The sequence below is a fragment of the Rousettus aegyptiacus genome, unplaced genomic scaffold (genome assembly GCF_014176215.1).
Source record: "Rousettus aegyptiacus isolate mRouAeg1 unplaced genomic scaffold, mRouAeg1.p scaffold_m13_p_4, whole genome shotgun sequence".
NCBI classification, from domain to species: domain Eukaryota; kingdom Metazoa; phylum Chordata; class Mammalia; order Chiroptera; family Pteropodidae; genus Rousettus; species Rousettus aegyptiacus.
Genome location: NW_023416307.1, coordinates 20,747,612 through 20,763,154, shown reverse-complemented (window position 1 = coordinate 20,763,154; position 15,543 = coordinate 20,747,612). Strand labels below are relative to the sequence as shown.

The 15,543-nt window shown below is 40.6% G+C and overlaps 1 protein-coding gene across 2 annotated transcripts in view; it reads right to left on the bottom strand.

Annotated features, from left to right (window-relative positions):
- The window catches only part of KCNAB1 (potassium voltage-gated channel subfamily A member regulatory beta subunit 1), a 300,767-nt gene that overhangs the window by 263,501 nt on the left and 21,723 nt on the right, over positions 1-15,543 (bottom strand). The window lies entirely within an intron of this gene.

The following is a 15,543-nucleotide window of genomic DNA, read 5'->3' as shown; positions in this document are numbered from 1 at the left end:
ACGTGGCAGCATCAAATGTATTAGATTTGTATTGTCCATCTTTAATTTTTTATTTCCGAAATCAGTATGTGTCACTTGAGGTCCCAAAAGAAAACAGTTGACACACTCAAATTAGTCAGGTTTATTTGCTTAGGTGTAGAAGAATCATAAGAGACACTACAGTAACTCAGGGAGAGCAGCAGCAGAGGGGACGGAGTGGTTGCCAGAATCAGGCTGGAGAGAGTCACATGGGGAAGGCTGTCATGAGTTCATTGCCAAGAACTGACGACTTCTGATCAAAGGATACAGGCGGCCTAAGGTAATCGTGTGCAAGAGAAGAGTCAATACCCCAACCTCACTTTCCTCCCCCACTGCTGGGGCTTCCCACTGGCCAAACCAGATGATAAAGGCTTTCACATGAGCCACACACGTGGTCTGCCTCCTGGGGCTGCGAGCTGCACGTGGTCTGCCTCCTGAGGCAGTGAGCCGGGGTGGAAAAGTGGAGAGAGCAGTTCTGGAGAAGCAAACAAAAGAACTGGCAAAGAATAGGAGCTTTCTTTTTTTAAAAAAAAAAATAAAATAAAATTGAATATTTTATTTTACTTAAAACATCTATAAATTTACCACTTGAATTTCTTAATTTCAAGTTCCTTCTAGGGACAATGTCAGGTTCTGCAAACTTCTTTTAATATGCTCCTTGAAAAATCAATGGAAAAATGGAAATTCCTGAGGATTTTCCTTGTGTGAGTCCTTTGTTTTTGTCAACACATTTTTTTTCCATCTTTTGGCCAAAAAATAAAATGTAAAAAGATTGAAATCTAAGAATATCAGAGCAAAGCTTTGCTTGTTTACATAGCCAAACAGAAAATACTTGGATAAAACCACAACCCTCTTTCCTCTCCCATCTTTTCACAAACATTTATTGAGCAGCTACTATGCCCCAAGTTCCCTGTAATACATTGAGATGCAACCTTACCTGTGCTGGATTAATCAAAAAGATGGCAGAGAGGTAGGTAGATAGTTTTTATTTGTGTTTGGCTCAAAACAAAGGGTAGTTCAGAAGGTAGGACCGGCTTCAGCCTTGGCCTGATTTGGGTCTTACGGATGTTTCTGGGCTCCTCCTCTCAGCTCTTCCTCTTCACAGTGCTTGTATGGGACCTTGGGAAGTTTCTTTTTGTGTTAGGATGTTGGTTATAGGAATCCAAGGCTCATACTTTCTCACCAGCAAACTCAGAAGAGAAGCAATATCTGGGTTTACTCTGAATGGACAGGCTTAAGTCACTCTTGAACCAATCACTAGAGCCGGGAAAATGAGATACTGTAATTAACTTAAGTCAATGACAGCCAACCATTCTGGTTGAGTGTGGAGCCAATCCAACCCCAACATTCTGACAATGGAGGAGGGATAGATCCCAAGGGACAATCTGAGGGCTGTTGGCAAAGAAAGGGGGAATGAATGCCAGGAAATCACAGAATAAAGACATGTGCAAAAATGTTTCAGAAGCTAAAAAGGGAGTAACAAACTCCCAAAATGGGTTGGATGACATTGTACCTGATTCTTGAAGGAAAAATAGGATAGGATGGGATGTGGTAATGCAGCGGAGGGGAGAAGGCGATCCTGGAAATATAACTGCATGTGCCTCAGGGCATCGGATCTGTTATCGTCCCATTTTGGAGATGACACATCAGGCTTAGGGAGAGCAAGCAGTTTGCCTCAGTCTCAACAAGCTGGCAGACATCTAACTGTTCAACAAATAACAGCTAATTACTCTCTTTAATGTGTGTTTGTACTTTATAAGTGACTATGTTTAGAAACGGCCTAAATTTTTGAAGTTTATGTTTTTGAAGTTTATGTTTCTGTGCTGTCATGAGAAATGCATCAACTTCAATAAAAGGAGAATAACATTTTATGTAGAGCTAAGCTTTTTATGTTTAACACAGAATGAGGGGGAAAAATTAGCATCTACAGGTCCTAGTGGAAGAAACAGGCAGGAAGGTAACTGGAAGTAGTTTACAGTTCTACTGGGAATGGACGGGCACTGGGCGAGGAGGTGGGAAGAAGAGAGACTTTCAAATACTCTGGGAAGTTGCCTGGGAAAACCAGCAAGAGCCAAGCAAGGAAGGTGAAGCTGTGAATTTCATGGAACTCCCCAGGACTAAGCTTTTGATTAATGAGCGGACCCAGGTCACATACTAATTGTGGTCAAATATACTTCTTTAGCATATTTATACATACTTTCCTGAAATACATAACATTTTTAAATTATTAATTGTTTTAATAATTCCTCTTGGTTTAATATTTTGTCAAATCCTATGTCTCTCAAAAGACTCATTCAATACAGCATTATGATCAGATTCCGGAAGAAGCATGTTTGGTGGTTTATTTTGTAAAGGAACATAGCAGTGATTCCCCTGCCTCCTGTCCAAAAAAAAAGTGACTTTAGCTTATGTCGGTTCGTCCACTGAAAGTCTTGCATTGCCTGTACATTTCGGAGAGAGATGTTTCCTCACCTGTCCGTGAAAAGTATAAAACACATGCCACTGTGAATTTTAAACTAACAGCTACTAGCGAGAAAGAAGCATTTCTTTTACTGAACTTAATGAGCACATCCATTTAGCCACAGCTTCATTTTATGGATGTCCTAGAAACCTAAACAGTAGAAAGACAGAGAAGAGAGGATGCAAAAGATAAGAAAGAGAAAGAAGTTTATCACAATTTACCAACACGTGAGCACCAGCCCCAGCATCGTCATCTCTGAACCCCCTTGCAATAAAACGCAGGGTTCGGCGATGTGGCATAGTACATACCAACCAAAACAAGCGTTCTGTCCTTTCTAGGGGAACATGGAGCTCCTGACCCACCATCTGTTGGTTCTTCTGCCAGTTTCGATGGATCACCGCTTACTCACACATCCTCTCTCTGGGACAGAGGAAAGCTTGTGTCCCTGAGATGGCTGTCTGGATTTAGGTGAGTAGCTTGCATCATGGAATGGGTTAGTGGGCCACACAGGAATTCGGGTAGCTCTTGACTCCTTAGCCCTGTGATCCCCCCACCTGAGCTCCGATGATTCCACTCCTACCCAAGTGGTATTGCAAGGCCACAGTTCCCAGTCAGAAACCGAGGCTGAGACTGCATCAGATAAAGGAATGAGATGATCATTCGGCATGGGCAAAGGCAGCGCCTGCACTTTGGGAGAGCAAGAGAAGTATATTCTGAGATTTGGGATTCAAGGGGCCAGTCCTGGGGCGGGGCAAGTTTCAGAGCCAAGGGCCTTGCTCAGCCGGCTCAGCCACAGCTGGCAGAGGCCCCCACCTGCCAAAGCCTGGTGAAGTTCTGGTGCTCACTAGGACTCATTCTCCCCTAGCGGGCAGGGAGTTCTCTGAAGAGAAGTAGGTCACAACTGTCAGTCTGATATTCTTTCAAATCACTAGAAAAAGAATAAACTGAGTCTACCTCCAGGAAAACAGCTTGTCTTCCAGGGCCTCGGGTTGTAGTAGAAGAGAAAAATGCAAAAGAATAATTAAAATTGAGACATCCTTAAAGTTTGTTTTTACATTTTCAAACATACAACTGGGTATAAGAAGGGAGCTTTAAAAATAGGCTGAAACATTGAAGTAACAACTGAAACTGAATTGGCAGGATCAAGGAGAAGGACCACCAGTTAGTAAGGAGGCATCCACTGAGGCCAGCTGTTGGCAATTGAGGCTCACTGGTCGGCAAGAAAACAGATTTTTTTTCTTCCACAATGGTCAGGTGCTGCAAGTGTATGGATGCAGAGAAGAGACTATTTAGATATTTCCAAAGCTGGAAATTTAGAACTTGGGATTTCCAAGGCCAGAACCAAAGGGTGGGAAAATAGAAAAAATTTTCAGCCCAGAAGTTGCAGAGATGGACGGTGTGCTTGGCTGGCCAGGGTAGAAAGAGAAGCCTGGTCATTGCTGATAATTGGAGATGATGCAGTGTGAGGGTGGTTGTGGAGGCAGTAGGGGCATGGGCCTACCGTGCTGGTGGGAAAGGCGTCTGTAGGAGGGAAAATGTGTCTCGGAGCCTAGAACATCAGAAGGCTCTCAACCCTGAGAACTGGGAAAGTCACACAAGCCATGGAAAAGGCTCGCCAAGTAGGTGAAGTGTCAACGAAAGTCATTGAGATAACTACTGGGGACTCATTGGGGAGTGTCAGTAAGACCTCCAAGACCGTAGTCAGAAGTCCTGGGATTTACTGCCACTTCTGTCCGTGTGACCTTGAGCTTTACCCTCATGCTCCCTGGGTTTTTATTTCCCTCTTGTAAGAATAGAAATATTAAGTACTATGAAGATTAAATAATATGCATGAGAACTCCTGCCACATGGCCAGCCTCCCTCAATATTGACTGCATCTGGAGGCTGGTGTGTCAGGCATGAGCACAGGAGGCAACAGGGCCAGTGGCATGAGGTGAGATGGCCTGATCAGTATGGGAAAGGAGAGAAAGAAGTGGGCTGGGGAGAGGAAAGACATTTTGACGGACTTCCCAGTTTTAGTTTGAGCTAAACTTACTACCTTCAGGTAGAGGCAAAAAGGAGATGCCCCAAGAGATATTATGGTCATGCTAGTCTGCAAAGGTGGACAGTTTTATTTCACTTGATTGATGAAGACTGTTTAAAAATCCAGCCAACTTTGTTCTCACAGACCTGTGTTCTTGAACCCATCCCTCCCTGCCCACTCTAGGCACTGACTCCATCAATCATCTCCCCCCGCCAGCATCTTCCATCTCTTCTACTCCAACTTCTCTTTGGCCTCCAAACACCCTGAAGCTCTATAGGGTCTCAGTTCACTTCCTCATAAACAACACTTGGGACAGGAACAGAGTTGGACAGAATACAAGATTATCTCTAGGTAGAAAAGGCACCCGAAGCTGCAGCAAACTGACCCCAGCTGGGTCTGAGAGCTGGGATCAAACTGTTAAGAAAGTCAGAGTGGGAGGTGGTTGCAGAGAGGAGGCAGGAGCATAAAAGCAAAAGAAATAACCATCTTTCTCACCTACTTCTACTTTAAGTTATCTCTCCGTATTGCACAAACCTTCAACTGACTTGATTTCTTTGGGGGACAAGACATGCTACATATAAATAAACACATTACAATTGTGTAATAGCTAACACATATATAACATTAACTAAGTGCCAAGATTTGTACTACATTTAAAGGCTAGATTTTAAATTTCTACTATATCAGTTATATATACTAACTTTTTAAAAGTGCACAACAATCCCCTGAGGTATGTCTAATTATTACCCTCATTACAGATGAGAGAATTGAAAGGCACGAAGTTAAATAATTTGCTCAAAATATTTAGTAAAGGGCAGAAATGGTGGCCAAACCCAGGAAGTCTTGATCAATAGCATTTTATAGAGCCTGACACCTATTTTTTTTTCTTATTTCAACCTCATAAGAACCCTGAAAGGTCCAGGTGGTATCTCTAATTATGTTCATTACCACTTAACAGATAAGGAAATTAAGTCTGGGAGATAGAGTGATTGCTTGAGGCCACAGTTAAGAAATGGCAGAGTCAGGAACCCAGGGTCTCTACTACAAGTCCCTGCCACTCGTCAGACAGAGATGAGGTGAGAGAAGCTGGCATTTGAGGCTATGTTGGGCAAACAGCAGGGCAAACACCAGAAAGGGCACAAAGCCAGACTGGCTGGCTATTAGGTGAGGTCCCCTAAGAAACAGCATAAGCTCAGCCAAGTCAGGTTCAATGCTAAGGGTTTCTCTGGTGGTGTACACAAACACTGCCATTGTTTGAAATCGTTAGTTCAGGAGTTCTGGAGTGCCTCTATTCTTAAAGGCAGTAATTGTTGGGTGTGACAATTCCAATAGGGATCCTGGGTCTGGGCCCTAATAGAACCACCATTCTGAACCCAGTAGACCCAACGACTTTTTCTGCATCTTCATCCTCTGGGACTCTGTCCCTTAAGATTTAACTTCCACCCCTAATTTCAGATCCCTAATTTGGGCTGCCTCCTCTTAACTCTCCCTGGCTTTTCTACCCCTGCCCGCCTACCCACCCTACCCCCCCACTGTAGGCATTCCTCAAAGACTCATTTCTTTTAGCTTTGTGTGCACTTCTCAGATTGTCTTATCCCACTCATGACTTTCAATATTTAGTTTTTTAAAAAGTATATTTTAAATAAGTTATTGCAGAGTAAAAAAAAAAAAAATTGTATTAAAGTCCAGAACTAAAATTCTTTTTAAAGATGGAACTATCTTAGGAAGAGAACTTATTGGGCCACTTGGGTATAAAAAAGACAAGACCAAGGGCAAATCTGATAGGATGAGACAGAATATAAGAAGGACTAAGCTGATTTTCTTTAAAAAAAAAAAAAAAAAAAAGGAGGGATTTGGGAAATGAGAGTGGAGGGGAAGTGTTCCCAAGAGGAGAATTAGAGATGAGTGGTATGAACTGAGGCTGAGTTGGCAGAATGGCTGAGGGACTGTAAAAAGTGGAATGTCAGCTTTAAGTTATTTGCATATCTGAAATATAAAGCCCCCAATCTCCTCTGATAGTCAATAAATTCTGCTCTCAACAAAGGACTTGTGTGAGCCTGATTTTATGAACTCTCAAAATAAGGCAAACGCTGATTCGATATCTGGATAAATGAAGTACACAATAGGAGCAGTGTCCACAAGATTTTAGACAATCCACCCACTAAACTCACTTAATGAGAGCTTTCTAAATTCTTAGATATCTTGTGAATACTGGATTTTCTGTGAGCGAGAAAATAGGGAGCTGAAATTCTTCTTGTATAGATCTTAAGAAACATGGAGAGCCTACCTCACAATAATACAATTAAAGAGTTAATAATGTTGCTCATGGTAAACACTTTTAATAATACCAAAAATGTAAAAGGAAGGAATATAAATTAACTGTAATCCCACCCCCAATACAATCGTTATTAACACTTTCATATATATAAACTCTCCAATCTCTCCTAATAAAATTTTCCACATAATTCAATAATCTTTCATACATTCCAATCTGTCTCCTTAATTCTAGATCTAACTTTTCAAATGTTTGTTGATTGAATATCAAACTTGGTATGTCCTAAATTGAATTTAACATCCTCACTCCCAAACAGAATCCCCCCAGTCTATCCATCCCCCGCCCTCCCCCCACTTCTGCCTTTCATTTTAGTTAAAGACAAGACCATTTTTTGAGTCATCAAGCCTTGATTGGAGCCATCTTTGACCCCTCTTTCCATTTCTACCCCAAAAAGTCAATTAGGCATCAAGTTCAATGAGTTAAAACTCTGTGATGTTTCTCTGATTCAACTGTTCTTTATGTACCCACTAACTTGACTCTATTCCTTCATTCATACCCTTATCTCTCCTTTACTAGACTTCCAAGATGGCCTCCTTGCCTCCCAACTTTTTCTTTCTAGCCAGCACAGCACATTACTGCTTGATTGATAGTCTCCAAGTAGAACTTTATCAAATCTCTTTATCACTAGAGACTTACAATGGCTCCCACTGAAGGAAGTACCAACTCCCTCTTACCAGGCTTTCAGGATTTCCCTAAGTATAATCTTTTCTCCATCAAGTTAGATTACTATATTACTCCCTCAAACATAGTTCATATTTTTCCCTTCTAAACTTTGTCTCTCTGACTCTCCATCTTTTGATAGTTTGCCCATCTATTACAGTATGAATTGTGTTTTCACAACATTTCACAACATTCACATATTGAAGTCCTAACACTCAGTACCTCAGAATGTGGCTGTATTTGGAGACAAGGCCTTTAAAGAGGTAATTAAGGTAAAATAAGGTCATATGGATGGGTCCTAATCCAATATTACTAATGTCCTAATAGGAAGAGGAAATATAATGCAGACCGAGGGATGACCATGTAAGGATATGGCAAGAAAGCAACTATTATAAGTCTAGGAGGGTGGCCTTAGAAGAAACCAAACTCTTAGACTTCTCACCTCCAGAACTGTGAGAAAATAAATTATTGTTGTTATTTTCTGTTGGTACTTTCTTGTGGCTGCCCTAGCAAACTAACACATTGTCCTTTACAATCCATCTTTGTTTCCAACTTCTCCAGGTGACATTTTCTCTTCTCTCTCCTTGGGATCTTTATGATGCTCTACTATTGTTTATTTGCTTATTCGTTCTCCTTTGTAGGGTCTGGGATTCTACCTTGTCCCTCACAATAGACTATGTTTTATTCATCTCTATAGTTGTCATTGTGCCTAACTCAGAGACTTGCAAATGTCAGGTATTCAAAAAGTACATACCGGATTGTACTAAAAGGAATTCTGTTGCAGAATATTTAAGTATTACTGTATTCAAAAAAAGAGAGAGAGAAAAGAATAAAAACGAATCATTATAAGCAATAACAAAAATGTCATGCATTTTCTAGAAACTCCCCAGGTACTAAGCATTTTCCTCTGACATTGAAAATACAAGGAAAGTAAGTTATTAGGTGAACCAACAGGAAAGCCTATTATTTTGAAAACTGAGAGAGGTAAATACCTCCCTTTTTACACTGTAACATGTTTTAGGTGCATGGCTAGTCAGTGCGGCACAATGGAACAAGTGACTGATTTACAAGTCAGACTAATCTGATTCCATGCCTGGTTCGCCATTTACTAGCTTGATGACCATTCTCAGAGTACTTCACCTCTCCAATTCTGTCTCCTTATCCATAAAATGGAAACATCCATAAGGACTGTATATTGCTGTGAGGATTAAATTAGAAATAAGATTAGAGAACCTAGTTTAGAATCTCAGCTTTCCACCATTTATCAGCTGAGTGACCTCTGACAAGTTAGTTAATCCCTCTAAGCCTAAATTTTCTCAACTATAAAAGGAGGAGGATGATAATAATAGTTCTAAGCTAAGGCTGATTACTTGGGTAACTAAAACAGTAAATGTTTAATATATGTCAAGTAATATAATAAGTCAATGCAAAAGTGCCTAACGCAGAGCCTACCAGAATGAGAATATCCAAAAAGTAGTATTTTTATTATTATTACTCTCACCAAGAGGACGTCAATCAAAAATACAACTACTATCATGAGGGGGAAGTAGTCTTTTATTATATGCAGTCAGTTATGAAGTTTTTAAGGGAGGATTCCAGTATTCGAAGCAATTTAATCTTCTCCTGAATGAAACTAATTTTGAGCTGGAGGACTGACAAAGCAATATGTAATCTCATCCATTTTCGTCTACTCTATTGATCCCTTTGGTGTCTGTGGTTACTGCCCTCTTTGAGCATGCAGAACTCTATATTGTAGAATTATTTCATGCAATGATGGGCAGAGAGATAGAGTTCTTGGTGAAACTGGCTCAGTTATATGACACTTAACTTTCTGAGGAACCCCCAAATGGGTTGCTTTTGCAACCTAAAGCAAACGTATGTGGCTGGGTCCTTCAACGTGAAGGCACAAGAGCAACCTGCCAGAAAAAATTCCAAGGGGATCCAAAACAGGGACTAACAAATGATATTAAAAATTTATCTTTTATTTTACAAAGGTCTGTATCTCCTTTTCTGGAATGGGGAAGAAAGGAATAAATAGACTATAATTTTTTTCAGCAGTTAGTATTTATGTATGGTTTTTGATATTAGCACTTTTTAAAAACTCTCTTTTTAAAGTTCCACTATTTTGAAAACTCTATTGTGTCAGGTATGTAATAAGAGCTTAATAAATATTTCTTGAACTTTAATTAATCAATAAATGAACATCTATTTCATTGACTTCAGTAAAGTAAAACCTTAGACAATATTGGTAGTTCTCAACCAGAATGGGACAGCAGGAGTTCGCCACCTTATTTGGTTAAAAAAAAGTAACTAATGAGAAAATTTGCACTTAGTTAAAAACATTCATTCTGTATCTACAATGTGCCAAGTGCATAGGTTTTCAGAAAACAAAGATAAACTTGATTATCTATCCTCTCGAGATTGAATAGATAAATCCTGCCCCAATTCAATGGGCTCTCGAGGAAAAGAGGAGTCTAGAAGGGTTCTGCTCCCTTCCTACCACTTTCCTCCATGAAACAAGGTAAGAAGAGGAAAGCCAGACTTCTGGCCTTCTCTTTCATGTTACACATCCTCCTCCCTACTAGTTCTTGGCAGAATAGCCTCTCCACTTTGTGGAGCTGAATTTCTGGGGCAAAATTTCAGAGTCATAAAACACTGGAGAAAGATGTCATATTAGAGGACTTCTTGCCTTGTGATTCTCAACCCCACTGGGAGCATATCAGCTCACCTGGGATATTTATTTTGTGTCTGTGATGATGATTAGACAGATTTTGGTTGGATGTGATGGGTGAAAAATGCTCATAGCACTATCCCTAGTTAAGAATTACTGATTAGTCTAAGGTTTTAATACAGTCTACAGGAACTCACAGAACTCGCCTAAGATCATAGTAGGACCTCAAATCCAGGTCTTCTTACTCCAACTACCAGGCTTTCTCTAGCCCTGGAATCCCAAGATGAGCTCTGCGATGTCTGGAGACTCTTCTGGAATGGTATATAACTGTGGGTATTTGTGCATACATATATTTTACTGGGGAGGGGGATCCATAGCTCTTTACATGTTCTCAGAAAGATCAAGCACTCCCAAAATTTGCAAATCATAAGTTCAAATTTGCTTTGTTTACTTTACAGGCAAGCCTACAAAATGTCTGGGTTGAGTGAGGCAAGACCAGCCGTATTTGACTGGGGTTTAAAACGTTCACATCATGTGATTTGAAAAATGCGGTATGAGCCATTCTCTATAAGAGCCACTCAAGTACTCCTGGATGTTTGCCTGAAATTACTTGTGTGTTGATGGATTTTGCCCTATTCAAGTACAGATGCCCCTGGAGAAATAAAACAAGTCATTATCACACACAATGGAGATGAAGTCATCATATTGCTTCCAAAGTGCTGTGGAGGAGCTACAAGCAGATTTGAAGGATGTCAAGGGAGCAGCAGGACCACAAAGATCCCGCACACTGAGGAATGGGGACAGCTGCACAGACAAAAGGACAGGAAAATAGGAGATGGGTGGATCTCAAAAACTCAAAGCATCCCTGTTTTCCTTTAATGACATCCTGAAGGCTATAAATTCAAACCCACTGTAAGAAATCAGAAGCCTCATGAGAGAGATGATCATTTGGCCAAGACCAGTATAAGCCCTGTGGCATCCTCCATCAAGCAAATATACAGGTAAGTAAAAAATATAATAAGTCATGTGACAGCCAGAGAAGCATCATGTTGCTCTAAAAGATTCCACTCGCAGACCTGAGGAGGACTTGGACAACTAGCATCTGTCAGAGTTATCTAGAAGATGGCACGTCTTTTAGAAATGAGAGCTCACTGACAGATGCCCCCTCATTGGCAGCCCAAGCCATGTAGCTTCCCTCTGCCTCTTTACACCCCTGCATTGGTGGCTCCATGCCTTATGTTCTCACTGGGCTGCTGTGAGACACAGAGAGCCAACGGAAGCAACCATATTTGCTAAATATCAACTCCTGTGGCCCTTCTAGACCTCACCCACACCTGACATTTAGGGGCAGCTAGCCACATTTAAGAAACAGACCTTAAAAAGAATTTGACAGAGATGTGGGTTCCTGGTTTCCTCTGACTATATGCTGATACTATATGGTGATACTTTGACTAATGCTAAAACAATCAATGTGTCAGGGAAGGGCCCATCCCACTTCTTAGGAAGCATTCCACTCTCTGCTGGAAGAATGTTATTTTCTTGGGTGCCAAAGATCCTGCTGCCTAGTTACCCATCCTACAGCTTTCGCACAGCTAAAGAGCTCCTCCTGCTGCATTCTCATCAAGGAACTAGCTGCAGAAATCACCTCCTCCTTATAAGCCCTTCATATAGTATACTGTCAGCCATATAATGCTTCTAATTCCTACCTGGGAACAAGTCACTAAGAATCAATTCTTACTTGAAGGGAGCCAAGATAATATATACCAAGTATTTAGTTCCTAAAATTATATTCATTAAAATCGGGGACAAGAAGGCTAGAGCAATACCTTTGTTCCCAAATGAACTATATATTGTTAGTCAGGGTTCTCCAGAAAAACAGAAGTAATAGGCCAGTGCAATATATAGGGAGAGATTTATTATAAGGAATTATGTGATTATGGAGACTGAGAAGTCCTACAATTTATTATCTGAAAGCTGGTGGAGAGCTAGTGGTACAGTTCTAGTCCAAATCTGAAAGCCTGAGAAGCAAGAGAGTCAATGGTACAAGTCCCAGCCTGAGGACAGAAGAGTGATGTCTCATTTCAAGCAGTCAGGCAGAAAGCAAATTCTCCCTTCTGCATTTTTGTTCTATTCAAGCCGTCCACTGATTGGATGCTGTCCCCTCGTTTTGCTTTCTCATTCTTCCAATTCAGTATGCTAAACTCTTCTGGAAGCACACAGACATACCCAGAAATAATGTTTAACCAAATATCTGGGAGTGCCTCGGCTTGTCAAGATAACACATAAAATTAGCCACCACATATAACTCGTTGTACTTTTTTTCGGTTTCATAGAGTGTTAACGGTGAAGCAGACTTTAGAGTTAAAGCTCTCATTTAAAGATGGAGAAACTGGGGTCCCCAGAGAGGTTAAGAGACTTGAGTCAGTCTCAGAGACAATGATGGTAGAGCTGGAAGGAAAACCCGAATGGAGTATGCCATTTTCTTTCTTACCAACTGCTGGGTAATAACTGTTTTTATTGCTCAAATAGTTCATCACTCCTTTCTGGTGTGTTTCACCTCATTTATTAATTGGTTAAAACTAGCAAGAGTCCCACTTCCACAGGACAAATTTTTTTCATCTTTTTTTCTTCTCTTCTTCTCATTGCTTACTATGTCTCCCATCAATCTTTCACCTCAAAAACACCTTGGCCAACTCATCTGCCATCTTGATAACAGTTGTGTTGTGCCTACTGTGAAATCAGGGGCGCACTTCTTAAGACATGGTAGATGTGCTATAAGAAAAGTGCTAAGTCCATTTCTACCAAGCAGACAGATTTTGTGGCAGGGCCCCCTACTCCTCTTAGAAGTTGACAGTGTGGGTTCAGGCATCTGACATCCTTTTCCTTCAGAGAAAGAGGCTTCGCTGGACAATACGGATGCTTTCGATAAGCCTTACATATCTTTCCCCAGCAACAAAATGTTTAAGGCATATCAGTCTATGAAATACCCGAAGCACTTTCTGAAAGAATCTGCCTAATGACAGCAAGAACATTTGCATTCAGAGGTGTTGGTGAAGTGGTTTAGGGCTCCAAAGCGAGGTTGGACCCACTCTAGTTTGAAAAGCATCAAATGCCCTCTGCTCTTCCCATCGCTGGGGGAAAAAAAAAAAACAGGCTCAGAAAGTATTCCCAGCCTCTGATACTGTCCTGAGAACTTTTCAGATCCTACCCCAGTCTTTTGGTGTGAAAATCTTATTTCCTGGTCTTCCTATGACTTCATGACAACTACCTTAGTTTACCTAAAAGGCCTCTATTTCCCTTAGTACCATTTGCCACTGACCACTGGCCTAGATATAAGTAACCAATCATGTCACCATCTTCAGTTCCCTTTTTTTAAATTTCCTTTTTAAAAATGCTATTTGAATTATGTAACAGAACAATGCTTTAAAATTCTGTTATGAAACTCCACTGTCCCTCTGCTTATCACACCCCACCAAAGGGAATTAGAGTGTGTTTGCTCATAGTGTCTGGTTTAATAACCGTTTCAGATGAATGCAGATACCAAGAAAATTGCCAGGTTTATGTGTGAATCCACTGGGCATCAAATGCTTATCTTGTTTCAAGTTCAAGGATTTTTCTCAAAATTTCTTTGAATCATATATATATTTAAATTATGGGTACAAAGCATATTGACAAGAATTGCAAAACCCAGTCTACTGTGTCCAGGTTGTGCTGAAATACATTTGAAAAGTGTTTGTGATAAGATGTCTTATTAAAGAAACTTCTTGCCTGGCACTCACTTGACATTGTCAAATACATTCTACTCCCAGAAATCTCCTGTGACTTGGTCAGACTGAATAAATACAAAGATCCCAGGGCAGCCTGTGGTTTGTGAGGAAAGTTTACAAAATGGAACCCATCAAGAGACTGGGCATTTTTTTCATTGATTTCAAAAGGAATTTTCAAAAGCTGACTGTCAGAGAAGACAACTGGTTCTGTGCTGAAGGACCGCAGGCTCAGTAGTGTTCCAGTTCCCTGAAGGGTGGACGGAAAATGAAGAGCCCTTGCAATAAACACTCAGAGCACTAGAGCACATCCACATTGGACTCTTCCTTGTGGTTTGGTTTATTTGAAGCACGACATGTTCAACAAACATGAAAAACTATCTTCAGGGAGGGCATATTTCATATTCCTATCCTTTATTGGGGCTAATGATATAAAATTGCATAAAATAAGTATTACTACTAAATGAAAAGTATAAATCTTTTTCCCGCTTGCTCTCTCTTTTCCCTTGAGATCCTTCCAAGCGCTCTGCTTTATACTCTCTGCTAATTTCTCCATAGCCAAAGGACCTCTGGGGAGAAATTTAGATTTAAAATGTAGTCATATGGATTAGGATTCTTCAAGAAAGCTACTATCCAATGACATTTATAGGGGAGAGAAACCAATGTAAATCATTTATTCCTACAATGATGTTCCTGGAAGGGGTGTCATAGGTCAAAATGATGTAAGTGGAAACTGATTTAAGTGTCTGTGTGTGTGTGTGCATTAAATTTCTGATGATGATCTGATGCTCAGGTTCTAGAGAAATAGCCCTTAGCAACATATTTAGCCAACTATAAATTTTTATCCCAGTATAGATCATACAAAAGGAAAGACAATGTAATTAGGTAAGCACAGAAACTCTGAGCAGATAACCTGCAATAACCTTTGAACCATGACTCAGCATGTATCCTAGCAGCCATGTTTCACCCCTCAGAGAGCAGTGTGTGGAAGTCCTCTCTCCACCCCAGTTTACAGAAGAGATTTAACTGATCAGAAAATACAGTGTGCTTAGGTCTGAGAGAAACAGGAAGCTGGGGCCTTGTGAACGCAGAAAGGAGCCATTCTCAGGATGAGCAGCCTTCAGCAGTAGGGGTGTGGCAGAGGTCTCTTTGGAAATTTGATTGATCAGGACCCTGTGCTTAAAACAAACTTAGAACAGAAACTGAAGGAAAAAGCCAACTAGACATATTCAAATATTCCATGTGACAGGAACAGCTCGAGCAGGGAAATCCAAACTGAATGAAAACAGAAACTGTCCTTTTAGTCATTGCTGACTACGGGGCTTTGCCAGTTCCTTCCCGAAGAGAGACAGAACACCATTGTTTGTTGTATATAATTACCTAAAATCACTCCATTATATAGAGTGGGTTCAAGCATGTTCAACTAATTCTTTTGCCATCTTTCTAAGGTCCCAGTACAACCACTGTAAATGCAGATGTTGGGGGTGAATGATTTTTATTTGTCACTTGTCCAGTGCACTCAAGATTCTGACTCTGAAAGTGAGCTCACTAGGGAAGTATCATTCCTTACAGGTGTTGCTTTAAGGTGTTATTTATGTCTTGGGGTACCAT